Genomic DNA, 7,553 nt, shown 5'->3' on the forward strand with positions numbered 1-7,553 from the left:
CCGACCTCTTCTATAGGCTGGTATAATTTTTGTCCAGAAACTTAAAAAAGGTACATGGATTGCAATCCATGTTCCATCGTATGTGAACTTGGAATTTGGCCTACTAGTTATTTATTTTTTCAGTAGCCTACCCCCGGAAACCTTTTGGATTTAAATCTCTTTTTGCCAATCAAAAGTGATTTTTTGTGTCTACTTTGCAGCTTTTGACTAGTTTTTTATTTCTTGCTCCTTCGATCAACTTTTTTAACTTTTTTTTGATGTTCTTTTTGGAAAAAGTCTCTATTATCTACTGCTCAAATATCAGCCAAAATTATGCCAAGGTACATGGATCGCGATTCATGTTTCACATCATTTTGTTATGAAACTTGGTCAGCTAGTTGTCTATGCCCTATAGATGCTAATTTTAAAGGCTTTTGGAGTTTGGATCATTAAAAGTTTAAAAGCCCCAAATTTTGGTCATGTTTCTAAGCTTTTAAGGTTTTGTGTAATTTCATTGTTTTGAGTGTGTCTTTGGTGTCAACTTGACCCCAAATTTTGATTCCTGTTGCCTGGAAGTAATCTTTGTCAAATGGTTCCAGTTTCCTCTCAAACAGTGTACATGGATCGCGATCCATGTTCCTCCACAAAACTGTATGAAATGTGAGGGGCATGCCATGGACCAAGCCGTGTATAGAGCTAGAAGCCAACATCTGTTGTTTTGACGAAGTGTTAGTGAGGTTATCATGGACCTTGTTGAAAAGAGCGAGAAGCAAGAACATAGCGCTGCCATTGCACCTTGCGTTCAATAGCAAGCAACACTGCTAAAAAAAAGCAACATCTTAGCTCGCTTTCAATAGTTAATAATGACCTCGCACATTCCTTAATAAGAAGGACGACATCAAATAAAGCCAAAGGATAAAGCCACTTGGCTGAATCTTAACCATAAAATGGATCTTAATGCAATGCTACACATTGACCCAAAAAAAACAGTGCTACCACCGCACCTCGCGTTCAGTAGCAAGCAATAGCCCTCCTATCATAAAAAAGAAACATCTCTACTTGCTTTTAGTAATCAATAATGACCTCGCATATTTCTTTATAAGAAGGACAAAATCGAGCTTCTGCTTCCCTTAATACCTACCATACAACTAGTATCTGCTATACGATATTGGACATAGGGTTTGCAAAAGATCCCGGAGCCTTTAGGAAATCATGAATTCCAAGCCGTGTATAGAGCTAGAAACCAACATTTGGTTTTCTGACAAAGTGTTAGCAAGTTTATCATGGACCTTGTTCAAAAGACTGAGAAGCAAAAACACAGTGTTGCCATTGCACCTCTGCTCAGTAGCAAGCAGCATCGCTAAAAAAGCAACATCCCACCCTGTTTTCAATAATTAATAATGGCCTCGCGTATTCCTTTATAAGAAGAACGATGTCAATGCGTTCTAAGGTCTATACAAAGCTAGAAGCTGACGAGTGGTGTTAACTGAGCCGACATCGGCTGATAGTAGCTACTAGTGACTACACATCAGGGAAAAATACAAAGACGTAGTAATGATTAAACCTATTTTTCATATTTTCCCAAAATGGCCATGTATTGTAATTTTTCAATTTATTTCAAGCCATTGTTATAATTGTAATGTGTTACGAGCTCAATGAGAGTTCCAAGTTGTAAAGAACACGTCAAATCTATCTTGTAGATAATAAGCACGATTTTGGAAAGTGGTCCAAAGGGGGATTTGAGGGTTCACACATGTGTCTTTAGATGTTGTCTACCCGCCCTAGAAGTTTCATCTTGTTTAGACTTTGTTTGCTTGGTGAATCGACAAAATTTGATTGCGGTATTGTAGTTAGCATTTTCTGCCTCACATGTAGTTGAGTGTAGCTTTGAGTAAATAGGGATTGAGTGAATTTTTCAAGAGACTGGTGACATTTCATAGCCGGCATGAACTAGTGGGGTGGCCTCTATCCCATGATATGACATTTATGTTCATGATTCTCACTGTCACTACAAAAAGATAACGAGGCTTGATATTCAAAGAGCCCCACATTTTGGTGTTGTTGTTGGGGATGAGGTGACGTAAACTAGGGAAAAATATCACTAATGAGTAGCATTGTCCAAAACTTCCTCTAGGTTCACCTAGAGTACCAAAACCAACTTTTAGAAACTGCATAGTCTAGGTGTGTCACTTCGGTTGTGTAGAGGTGTCTTGGAAGTAGTTGTACTCGTTGAGAACCTTTAGGCTTAGATAAGGTTTTTTTCAAGTGGTTGATAGCTTGGACTATTTTAGAGTCTGAGGATGGACGCACTATTCAAGCAAAAAGCAAAGAAATACTAGTGTTGTTAGCCAAAAGATAGTGGACACTTTCCACTATCTTTTGGCTAATTTGATTAGGAGTAGGATAAGTAGGAATCGAGAAAGTTTTTTGATCTATCTTGCTCTCTGAATTGACATCACTGAAGTTTCTTGCGAGATAAGTTAAGTTCAAAGCTTCAAAATAGCATTTTTGGTCATCACTAATCTTGGAAAAGCTATAGCAACCTCCGGGTAAGTCAATAATCAACTTTCAAGAAAATTTTCAAAGTTCGATTAAAATTCAGCTTATTATCTCCCTTGTGATACACTATGAAAATCTCAAAACGTTTACCGCGATCCTGTATCGCATTTTGGAGAGAGAGAGAGAGAGAGAGTCCAAAATGGGATGGCCAAGAAGAGAGGGAGGTGGGGGGACATTTTTTTGTATTTCAAATATTATCCACCTATATTATCACTTATATTACAACATGTTTTGTAGTGATTAATGCCGCTATAATTGCCGCGCTTATTACTGAACCCCACTTTAGCACTTAAACATTCAAATTTTGGTGTTTCCCTCTATTTTGGTTGTGAATAAAAATGAAAGAACATTATTTAAAATTTCAAAAAATGAAAGTAAATGTTATTAAAACATGAAACAATGGCTATGTGGATGAACATGAAACTACGAAGAGGAAGCTCCATCCTAGAGTTATGCATGTGCCTCCATGTAAACCAAGCAATGTTAGAGTTGAGAAACCAAACATGGATGACATCTTCTGTCGAGGCATGGACATTACTTTCTCAAACTTTGCATTTTCCCATGGGAGCGACCTCCATAGAATTCATCCATCATGTTTTGGATTGGCTCTCACAAATTGAGGCAGCCGATTCTTCCCATTATAGCAAAACACAAGCAAGCATGTTTTACAAGTGGAACCCCTCGTCTTCTATCTACACCCTGTAAGCTCTAAATCCACAAACTCTAAAAAATTTGGAGTTGATTTGTAGAAGTTATGAGCTCCCCACTAAACCGAAATGTGGGGAGAGATTCCATTTATAAGACGAAGTTGTCACATCAAAAAATGGAATCTTCTAGAATATAAGAAATATGATGGCATGCAATATATCAATGGATAGATGTCAATGAGTACATTCTAAAACCAAAAGGCTCGACAAGTTTTGATTTCATCTGTAAAAATGTGACTGTGCGTTCGTTTTGGACAAGAGAGAGGAATACGAAATAGCTCATTGATGATGCGGTGGAGATGACACTTGATGCCGTATGGAAACAATGTGGTAATATTTTTCAAGGGCACAATCTAGAGGGTCTCCTTGCATACTATGAAGTAGAGATGAAGATTCACGGAGTTCTAGAAGTCCCCAACATCATTGGTGAACACGACCGAAATGAGTTGAGGTGGGAGGTGCAAATGGAGAATTCAGAGCAGATGATGAAGCTTATGGAAACATTAACTTCCAAAGTATTTGATAAAAATCTAGTAGTTCAAGATTTCTGAAGATGCTTGAATTGGTACAAGGATGTCTGCTCAAAGTGAAATCCATGAAGAAGAAAGAGCAGATTGATGATGCGGTGGAGATGGCACTTGATGCTGTATGGGAACAATGTGGTATTTTTCAGGGGCACAATCAAAAGGTTCTCTTTGCATGCTATAAATAAAAGTTAAAGAGCCAAGGAGTTCTAGAAGACCGGATGATTGACGCTTTTGAAGAATTTGTGAGCTCTGAGTTTAGAGATGAGGTTCGAGAGCTGGTAGAAATGTATCCCAAATAGTGGGACTATTTTGTAGATAGATTTATTTATGAAAGCTCTAAGATTATGGAATTGGAAATGAAGCGTATTACTGAACAAAGCAAGATTATCTTCAATAAAGGTGAAGGGGACGGATGCAGTTCCTTAACTATGATATATTTTGGGAACACATTTTTGTAAGAAGCAAAGCCAAGGCAAATATAGCTTTGGAAGTAGCATAATAGTTTTGGAGGACCATATTTTGAGCAACCTAGGAAAGGTAAAGAATGAATTTAATGTTGAAACAAAAATTGATGAAATTTTTTCAAAGGTTGCTCGCATGGAAAGCTACCTCCAATAGTGGTTCCAGTGAAGACATATATAGCAAGTGTTTCGCAAGTTACTCACCTTGGCATGGGTTGTTCTCAAGGATTTTGTGAAGAAGACAAGCCTTTATAGGATATTAATGGAATCTTCAACATCATGGAAGCATGTGAAGTTGTGAAAATCAGTAGGGTTACTAAAGATGATTGCATAGATAAAGTTATTATATGCACAACACAAATGATGAAGTGTCGCAGATTGTGGAGCCAACACAGGATGTGCATGAGAATGCCAATGAGTCTATGTTTGTTACTAACAATATGTTTGCAGGTACTGTTATCATAGAAGAAGAAGAAGATGCAATAATGAATGGTTTCTTGGCTAGATTTGAAGGAGATGATCATAGTAGCATAGAAGAGATTTTTGATACATGTACCCATTCAAAGAGGGTGCAAGAAGAGCCTCCGCAACTTGTGCAAGATATGCAGAGAGTTCCTCCTTGTATTATTTCTCATCATGAAGTGCAAGGGGAAACAATGCCTAGCTCTGTGAGAGATGAAGCAAATTTTGAAAGCTCTACCAATCCAATGGAGGGTGCCATAGATGCATATTATCAGGTACAAGCTCAACATACAAGAATCCCAGTGGAGGATATCTCTAAAAAAGGTTTAAATTGTTCAAAGTTTCAAGGGGGTGATGAGGCTAAATGATCAATGGTATTGCAAGGAGTGCACAATTTTCTTGGACAATGTACCAGCTATCGTTGGGTTTGGATGCTATTTCTAATGGTGCTTATGTCAGTGATGTTCTGAATGTGAGTAAAAGGGAGTAAGTGCTCTTTACTGCTTGCTGGTAATGAGCTAAAGTTGCTAAAATTTTATGGGATGTGGGTGTTGCACTATGCTTCAGGTGAAGCTCTAGTATATTGTGGGGCCCATCAATGCTATGTGCTCTCAATGGTATTTGATCCAGGAGATTCTACGGATCTTCAAAAGCATATTCAATATGGATGGGTACATTTTGGTATGCATTGTGGTTGCTTCCTGTTAGATCCAGGAATAGCATACCTACACCAGAAATTCTTGATGTTGATTGATACGGGCAAAGTATGCTCATGTGAATATTATGCTGCTCTAGTGTTTGGGAAATTCCTTCTTATCCCATTTGATCTTGGAGGCTACTGAAGTGCAAGTTGCGCATTCAAAGGATATTGATTATTCCTTGTAGCAGGTTGCTTGAAAATAGGTTTTGCCTTTTTTTATTTTTGCTAAGTGGGAAGAGATCTGGGTTTAGTGGTCAATAAGCTTACATGGACAGGGTAAGGCATACTTGAGCTTGAGGAATCTCCCTAAATCGAGCATGATGGTCAAGACGTGTGCACAACTAATTGGAGCATACTTGACTTTAAAGGAGTTCACTATAAAGGGTTTTCTTTAATTGGGTGTGTTGATATGTCGAATATGGAACAAAGATTTGTGATGGGAATTTAACAAATGATAAAGCTAGACCATTGGTGACATAGTTAACACTAGGTTGGTAATGGGACACTTTTATGTCCTGTTAAGTGACCATTTTCCTTGAATTATGTCAAGAGTTTCAAAATGGATTGTGAGGTGCTATCTGTCTAGAAAGTTGTCTCATGAGCTGAAAAAAACTTAACATTTTTTTGGAATATCAATTCCATCTTTAACCTTGTCCTTGCACAACATTTCACAACCTAAACTGTGTGAAAAAACGGGTCCTATTTTTGGCTTTTTTCAACTTTTTGCAACTATACCACTCTAGAATTCATGTTTGTGAGGTCTATAATGCTAGAGAACTATCTTCAGTAGTCCTCAACATGTCCTAATGCTTCTAGGGAGAAATAAATGTTAAAGTTGTAAGTTATGACCAAATTACAAAAATTGTCAAATCGTGTTTTTTAGCCAATTTTAGCTCTTCTATGATTTTTTTGGTGGCTTTCATGATATCCAAATGCAGTTTTGATTTTCTATGTCGCATATTGTAACATAAAGCTAATATTCCTTCAGTTTTGGGGCACCTAATACCCTATTTTGCATAGTAGACAAGGATGGTTGATTTTTTCAATTATAGAAGAAAACGAAACATTCTAGTATATCAAGTATAGCTTTTTCAATATTGTTAGTTTGTTGTGACAACTACATGAATTTTGTAGGTAGTAACCATATCTAGTCATAAGGATCAAATTTGGCTAGATATTGAATAGTTTCTATGGGATTCTACAACTCATAATGTTGAACCCAGTTTTTCCATGTTTGCTGTATTTAGCACTTCATCTTTGTCCCCAAGATTCCCCTTGGTAAGATATGTATTATTCTTTTGACATGCTCCATGGCTCCTTATGAGCCTAAAGGACAATAGGAAACTAAGAAAACATGCATTTATTATTTGTATTGAGCGTGGCTATAGAAACTTTGATGGTAGGTTTGCAGAATGGTAAAAAATCAACTTTTTTGTACCTATTTCTTTTGGAAAAACAAAAAATAGTGAGTGAGAAGCAATCATATGTTCTGATCACCAACCCATTGAAGTTAACTAGGGAATTTATCTCAAGTCCTAGAAAAGTCCCTAATCTTATTTTTATGCAACAAAACGTAAGAAATGACCGTTTTGATGAAAATGTACTGGTCCATCAACTTTGGAGGCTTGGTGTGACCAAAAGATGAGAAATTTACAAGTTTCTTATTTTTTCCATGTGTAGTAGGCCTTGAACTATAACCTCATGAAAGGATTTTACAAAATGAGTGGATCTACTATGGTTTTGGAGGTTTTTTTCAAAACCCTGAAAGGACACTTTTATGTCCTGTTAGGTTACCAACCTAGTGTTAAGACCTTATATGGTTTTGCATATACTTACCAATTTTGTGAGCTTGATGAAGGCAAGAAGCTTAAAGTGCTTATAGAAGATACAGATTGAGGACCGATTGGCATAGACTGGAGACTGTGCAGGTTCAAAGGAGGTGGATGTCGTGTCCCTCCACTTTCATGATGGGGAAAAGATTAAAAGGATACAAGTTAAACCTATTTGATGTCAATATGTTTATCAAGCAATGACCAAGGCTCAGTAACAAGCAAGTTTAATGCTAAATATATACCATATGTGGATTTACAGGGCCATAAAGTATGTTTTTGATGCTAAAAGTGGATATATTTGAAGTTTTCAAAAATATAAGTTTAGG

Source organism: Adiantum capillus-veneris, chromosome 5 (assembly GCF_014529385.1).
Source record: "Adiantum capillus-veneris isolate H3 chromosome 5, ASM1452938v2, whole genome shotgun sequence".
NCBI lineage: Eukaryota > Viridiplantae > Streptophyta > Polypodiopsida > Polypodiales > Pteridaceae > Adiantum > Adiantum capillus-veneris.